Below are 7,458 nucleotides of genomic sequence, written 5' to 3'. Positions count from 1 at the left end.
CTCAGGGATTACTCCTGGTGGGCTCTGGGGACCATATGGGATGAATTTCAGCTTTCTCTCTCTCTCTCTCTCTCTCTCTCTCTCTCGCTCTCTTTCACCTACAGTCCCACAGTTTTTATTGAGTAAACCTCCCAGGTCACCAAATATTATCTGAACATATGAATTTTCCATAACTCATCATATGGCTGTATTATATACATTTCACGGTCACGGTCAGTCACGGTCCTCCCGTTGTTCATCGATTTGCTCGAGCGGGCCCAGTAACGTCTCCTTCGTGAGACTTGTTGTTACTGTGTTTGGCATATTGAATACGTCACAGGTAGCTTGCCAGGCTCTGCTGTGCGGGCGAGATACTCTCGGTAGCTTGCCGGGCTCTCCAAGAGGGGCGGAAGAATCGAACTCGGGTCTGCCATGTTGGCTACGTGTAAGGCAAATGCCCTACCCGCTGTGCTAGCGCTCAGCCCTAATTTATTAATTATATACATATTTAATAAATTCTAGAAGAGTTGGCCATTTAGGCTTTCCCCCCCACCCCCATTTTAGCACCCTCCAACTGCCGTGTAACCCCAACAACGGCCAGGATCCAGAGTTTATCACAACAAGCTCCCGGGAGAGCATAAGGCAGAGTCTCCTACCCTGTGCCTGACTATCCTCGCCAGGGCCCAACAACTGAAGACCTCCAGGCCCCAGCCAAGGCCATACTGAGGCCACTCTCCACACACTTGGATAAGCCTCAGGCATAACAGAACTGGCAGAGGAACCCAGGTGTGTGGGACCCGGGGCTGAGATCTCCAAGCCTGCATGGTTTGGGACTGGACCTGTCAGTAGCTAGACAGTTACACCCTCCAACTGCCGTGTAACCCCAACAACAGCCAGGATCCAGAGATTATCACAACAAGCTCCCGGGAGCGTGCGGCTGCATTTGCGGTCGCGCGACTATTTATTTACTTTTCTCTAAGTTTTCAGGGTACCTTTAAATATCCCACCTGCACGGCAGAGCCTGGCAAGCTATCCGTGGTCTATGCCAAATAGACCAAATTGATATGCCAAATCCAGTAATAAATGGATCTCATTCCCATAACCCTGAATATGGCAGAGTCGAGAAGGATATGGAAGGAAAGGCTGATAAAATACCAAGGCAGAAAAAGGCTGCCAAAACGAAGAAAAACAAAAATGATTGTCTGTACTTTTAATGCTCGTACGCTGGCATCTGCTGCATCCATTGAAGACCTTATGGTACAAGCGCGAAAGATCAAGTACGACATCATTGGTCTGACCGAAACGAGAAAACATCAATCACATCATGCCGTTTTCGACACTGGAGAAGAACTGTTCCTTGGAACATGTGATAAAAGAGGCGTCGGTGGTGTCGGTATCCTTGTCAACACAAACATAGCCATGAGCATTGATTCATTCGAATGCCTAACAACCCGAATCGGACGATTACACTTAAATAGATGTGGCTCACTACCGGCAGTTTCTATCTTTGTTGTCTATGCACCAACATCCAGTTATGGTGAAAGAGAAACTGAGAAGTTCTACATGGAGCTGGAGAAGTTCTATAAAGAAGATCACACCTTCTACAAGATCATTGTCAGTGATTTTAATGCCAAGATAGGACCAAGAAGATCAGTCGATGAACTCCACATCGGGACTCATGGCCTAGAATGGAACGAACAGGGTGACAGACTGTCTGAGTTCATCATGTCAACCAAAACCTTCTATGGTAACTCACAGTTCCAAAAGGCTGAATCTAAACGTTGGACATGGGAGTCTCCCGATGGACGGTTCCACAATGAAATAGACCACATCATATTCAATCGGCGGTTTTGCCTAACCGATGTTGCTGTTGTCCCAAAATTCCAAACGGGATCAGACCACCGTCTTCTTCATGCAAAATTATACCTCACAGAATGAGGAGAAAAGAATGCAAGGTTTAAGAAGAGGACTCCCAGAACGACCACCAACTGGGAGCTCTCTGGCTCTGTTGTGGCAACATGGGAAGATGTCGTCATTGACAACATTGATGAGGAATACGATCGAATGATTCAGCACCTCCATGATTGTGCGAGGAATGCCAAGAGAGAGATAATCACAAAAAACCGCCTTTCTTCGAACACTCTTGAACTTATTCGCCAATGTGGCTTGGCACATGCCTCAGGCAACCACAAACGAACATCCGAACTGGCAAAACAGTGCAGAGAAGCCATCAAGGATGACCTCAAAAACAGGAGAGCAGCAGTACTGGTAGATGCAGAAGCTGGGAAAAGCATTCGTAATGCCCGCCTGTCCTTCACCAACTACAAAACCAAGATGACTGCCCTCCGACATCATGATGGATCTATCACATCTTCCAGAAGGGCAATGGAGAAGATTATTCATGACTTCTACTCAGATCTCTTTAATAGCCACATCCACTTGCCCACATACCACATACCACATGATGGATATGTCGTTCCCAATGTTCTCCCTTCCGAAATCCAACATGCCATCTCGTCGGTAAAGAAACAAAGAGCACCTGGCCCAGACATGATCAGACCTGAACACCTGAAGAACTTACCATCAGTACTCATCAATACATTGGCTCGGCTCTTCACATGCTACCTGTCTAAATGCAAGGTTCCATCCCAATGGAAAACCAGCAGGACTGTACTACTATACAAGAAGGGAGACATCCACGACATTGGCAACTATCGCCCAATCTGCCTATTGTCTGTCATCTACAAACTGTTCACTCGAGTCATCCTGAATAGGATTAGCAGAACACTAGATGAAGGACAACCATGTGAACAAGCCGGATTCCGAAAAGGATTCAGTACCATCGACCATATCCACACAATTACTAAGCTCATTGAGGTTTCTCGGGAGTTCAAGATGCCGCTCTGTCTAACGTTCATTGATTTAAAGAAGGCCTTTGATTCTGTTGAGACGGAAGCGGTCATGGAAGCCCTAGCCAATCAGGGCGTACAAACTCAATACATCAGGATCCTTCGTGAGCTCTATTGCGGATTCACTACCAAGATCTCACCATTCTACAAAGAAGTAATCATCCATATCAAGTGAGGGGTGCGGCAGGGTGATACCATTTCACCAAAACTCTTCAGTGCCACCCTCGAGAACATCATGCGACGAATGGAATGGGAAAGTATGGGAGTGAAGATAGATGGTCGGCAACTACACCACCTCCGCTTTGCTGATGACATCGTTCTAATAACACCAAACATCAGCCAAGCGGCACAAATGCTGAACGACTTTGACCGTGAATGTGGAAAGGTCGGACTACAGCTGAATCTTTTTTTTTAATTTATTTTTTATTAGTGAAACACCATGAGGTACAGTTGTAGATATACAAATTTTTGTGCTTGGATTTCGGTCACACCATGATCAAATACCCATCCCTCCACCAGTGCCCATTTTCCACCACCATGGATAATATCCCTCCCCTCCCCCATTCCCCCCACCCCCCCCTGCCACTGTGGCAGGGCATTCCCTTTTGTTCTCTCTCTCCTTTTGGGTGTTGTGATCAGCAAAAGAGGCATTGAGTGGCAAACATGTTCAGTCCAGTCTACTTTCAACCAGCATCTCCCCTCCTGGGAGGATCCTCCAAACACCCTCCATTTGGTACTCTGAACTGTCCCTTCCCCTAGAATACCCGGCTGGCCTCTAAGCTATGGAGTGGACTACAGCTGAATCTTACGAAGACAATGTTTATGAGAAACAGCCTTGTTCCTGACACTCCATTCGCTCTCAACGGAACCACCAACTCCGAATGCAACAGTTATATATACCTAGGTCGAGAAATCAACATGATGAATGACCTGGCACCTGAGTTGCGCAGGAGGAAGAGAGCGACTTGGAATGCCTTCAAGAACGTTGAAGAAATAAGTAAAAGGACAAAGAACCTCCAGCTATGAGCACATCTCTTTGATTCCACTGTTCTTCCTGCATTAACATACGCCTCAGAGACCTGGACCCTACGAAAACAGGATGAGAACGCTATTTGGGTCTCTCAAAGAGGAATCGAAAGAGCTATGCTTGGAATATCACGATTCACTCAAATGAGAGATAGAATCCGGAGTTCTGATCTTCGTCAACGCTCAAGAATCAGGGACGCTGTCTCATTTGCCAAGACATCAAAAATCAGATGGGCTGGACACGTAATGAGGTTTACAGACAACCGCTGGACTAGAGCCATTACTGATTGGATTCCACGGGACATCAAAAGATCACGTGGACGCCCACCTACAAGATGGTCAGACTTCTTCGTCAAGACCCTGAATGATCGGTTTGAGGCTCTGCATGTTCCTAGAACGAACAGATACCACTGGGCTACGCTGGCATGCAACCGGGATGAATGGAGACGTTACTGGCACCCGCTCGAGTAAATCGATGAATAACGGGGATTAAGTGATTAAGTGATAAGTGAAGTGATTTTAGCACTTCAAGATAAATCTTTGCACAAATCTATGATGACCTGAATCCTCAGACAAGGAATTTTTGAGTAGAAAATGCTTCACCCTTCAGTCTTTCTGCACAGGTAGCTGGTCACCCCCCCTTTTAAATTTAATTTTTTCACAAGAATAGATTACAATTTTTTTCTGTTTGGGTTACTCCTGGCTCTGCACTCAGGAATTACTCCTGGTGGTGCTTGGGGGACCATATGGGATTCTGGGAATCAAACTCAGGTAGACCACATGCAAGGAAAATGCCCTACCCACTGTACTATCACTACAGCCCCAATAATAGATTACATTTAATATTAAAACATCAATCCCACCACTATTACACCTTCCCACCACCAAATTTCAAATATTTCCATCTTGAACCCCAAACTGCACCCCCAAAGCAGGATCAAAGTAGTTTATTTTGTATTGCTTATTATGAATAATTTGCTAAAAATGATCCAAAAAAGGTTTCTAGAGGAAAGTGTGTGGAGATTGTTGTATTTAACCCAGGAGCCACTAAGTCCTTCTATAAGAGATTACTAACATGTTGTTAAAGGTTAAGCCCTGTGTGCTTATATATACATCTATATGTCTATGTCTATATCCATCTATCTATATACCTGTCTATCTATATTTCCCCCTATTATTGGTTGCCTTCTGCTTTAAACCCCATCAAATTTGATGTTCTACTCTTGGTATATCAGTGGTGTAAAGTATGTGATGTTGCGGCCCCGCACTCCAGGAATTCTAAGATTTAAAATATGGTTATACAGCAGGTTCCCTCATGGAAAAGTCTCATCTGAACCTGTGGAGTGCAGCCATGAGCATGGTGGCAATTGAGTTCTGGAGAGTTTTGGCTGCCGGGGCTTTGTTGGGGCAAGAAGGGGAACTTACCCCACCCCTCGGTCGCCCCATATAAGACAGCCTGGGGAGGGGTCTGGAGGCATCTCTATGGTGTATTGTTCTGTGTGGCTCTCTTCTGAGAGATTTATTTCTGAGTCTTTGGATCATGATTGTTAATAAGATTTCATGGCACCAGAGGCAGTTTGTGGGCATGACTGCCAGGCTGCTGGAAACACAGGGAGATGGAGGGAGATCACCCATTTCTGACTTCATTGAGCTTGGATCCCCTTTTTTACCTTAGCCATTCTGAGACATCATTACCTCAAATCTCCAGGCAGTTTGGTGCTTTCTTCTGTGGGTACTTGTGCCTGCCCCATGCAGACATAGCTTGTTTTCTCTTCTTCAAAGCAGCATTCAGCTACCCAGTAACAAGGGCATTCTCTTCCATCATCAGAATTTTGAATTATTTGAAAACAAATAAAATCCAGGGAAATAAATACCACCTTCGGTTTTAGAATTTTATATTCTTATTACATTTAGATGATATGGTTACAAAGATTTTAAAATCATAGTATTGATGAATAAAGTTACTGCATCCATCATCACCAAAGTACCCAAGACCTGCCTATGTCACCTCTGGCAACTGAGTTGCCAGTGGCATTCTGTTCTTAGTTGCTTTTTTATTTCCAAAACTGTCCTACTATTCTACCCTGAGACTTTCTCCCATAAAAGACAATATAGGGGCTGGACTGACAGTACAGAGGTTAAGGCCCTTCCTGGCATGCAGTCAACCCCAGTTTGATCCCTGGCTCCACATCTCATCCCTTAGCCCTGCCAGGAATGATTGCTCAGCATACAGCCAAGGAGTAAGATCTGAGCATAGCCAGGTGTGCTCAATACCAACTCCATGCTCCAAATAAATAGGAAACAAGAAAGGCAATGTAGGCAGATCAGATCAACAGGTTATCTTGTCTAGAGCAGGTGACCTTACAAAATGACACCCTTTAGTGGATTCTGCACCTATTATATTGGAGGTACATCCTCAGACCTCAGCTGAACATGGTATAATATGTATATACACAGTAAAGTTCCACAAATGAAAAACACTCAGTTACTTTACCTATTATAATAGTCTAATTCTAGATTTTGTGAAGAACGCTTGTTACTAGGATGTGGACTGAAAAAGTCCTTGCAACATTTCCTTAGAGTTTACAAGCAAATTGAGAATTGAGAAGTGAAAATTGACTGCACTTTCAAGGTGATCAAATCTGGAACATAAAACAATGTCCTTAACAATGATAAGGACATGAAGCTAACTTAGCTAAGATCCAGATTAACTTCCTTGCTGCTTCAGCTATTTTCCTGGACAATTCTGTCTTAGCCTTCTGGCTTCAGTTGCTGGGAGAAAGAAAGTATAAAATGGAAGTGGTACAGCACTTTAGTGAAAGTACAGTGGGAAGGGCATTTTCCTTTTACTCAGTCGACCCAGGTTTGATTCTCAGCACTCTATATTGTTCTCCAAGCCTGCCAGGAGTGATCCCTGAGTGCAGAACCATGAGAAAGTCCTGAACACCACCAGGTGTGGCACAGACATCCCTCCCTGCGTCTCCCTTTCTCCCCCACCCCCAAAAGAAAAAAGAAATAGTACTGGTGGTTTTGGATCCTTTCACAGCAGAGATTTCAGAGCGCAGAAGCCAAAGGAAAAATTCTTTCCAGACTTTCAAAGTGCTCTTACAGTCAGAGAGATTGTTAAGGAGCTTGCCTTGTAAAAGACTGACCCTGTTTCGATTCAAGCACCAATTCAGTAGCAACACTTAATGGTCCCTAAGCATTGTCAGGAGTAACTGCTGAGCACTGCTGGGTATGACCTTACCAAGTAGGGGGGCTGGAGGGGGGGGGGTGGAGAAAGAAACCGAAAGTGCTCTTCATAGCTTTCTAATGGTACTTGCCAGGTCTGAGACAAAGTATAGGCTGAAGTTCTAATGAGTATAGATTTTATCCTAAGGGCATATTAAATTTCACTTCTAATTAATGAACATTTACTAAACCACTGCAACCCTCTGCAGTAGATATTCTGTCTCACAGATGTAGAAATTGAGGATTAGATACGTTAGCTTGTTTGCCTAAGAGCAGAATTTGGCAAGCCTGAGATATAGACTTAGTCTCTGTT

Source organism: Sorex fumeus, unplaced genomic scaffold, assembly GCF_029834395.1.
Source record: "Sorex fumeus unplaced genomic scaffold, SorFum_2.1 ptg000033l, whole genome shotgun sequence".
Lineage (NCBI taxonomy): Eukaryota > Metazoa > Chordata > Mammalia > Eulipotyphla > Soricidae > Sorex > Sorex fumeus.
This window is presented reverse-complemented; position numbering follows the sequence as displayed.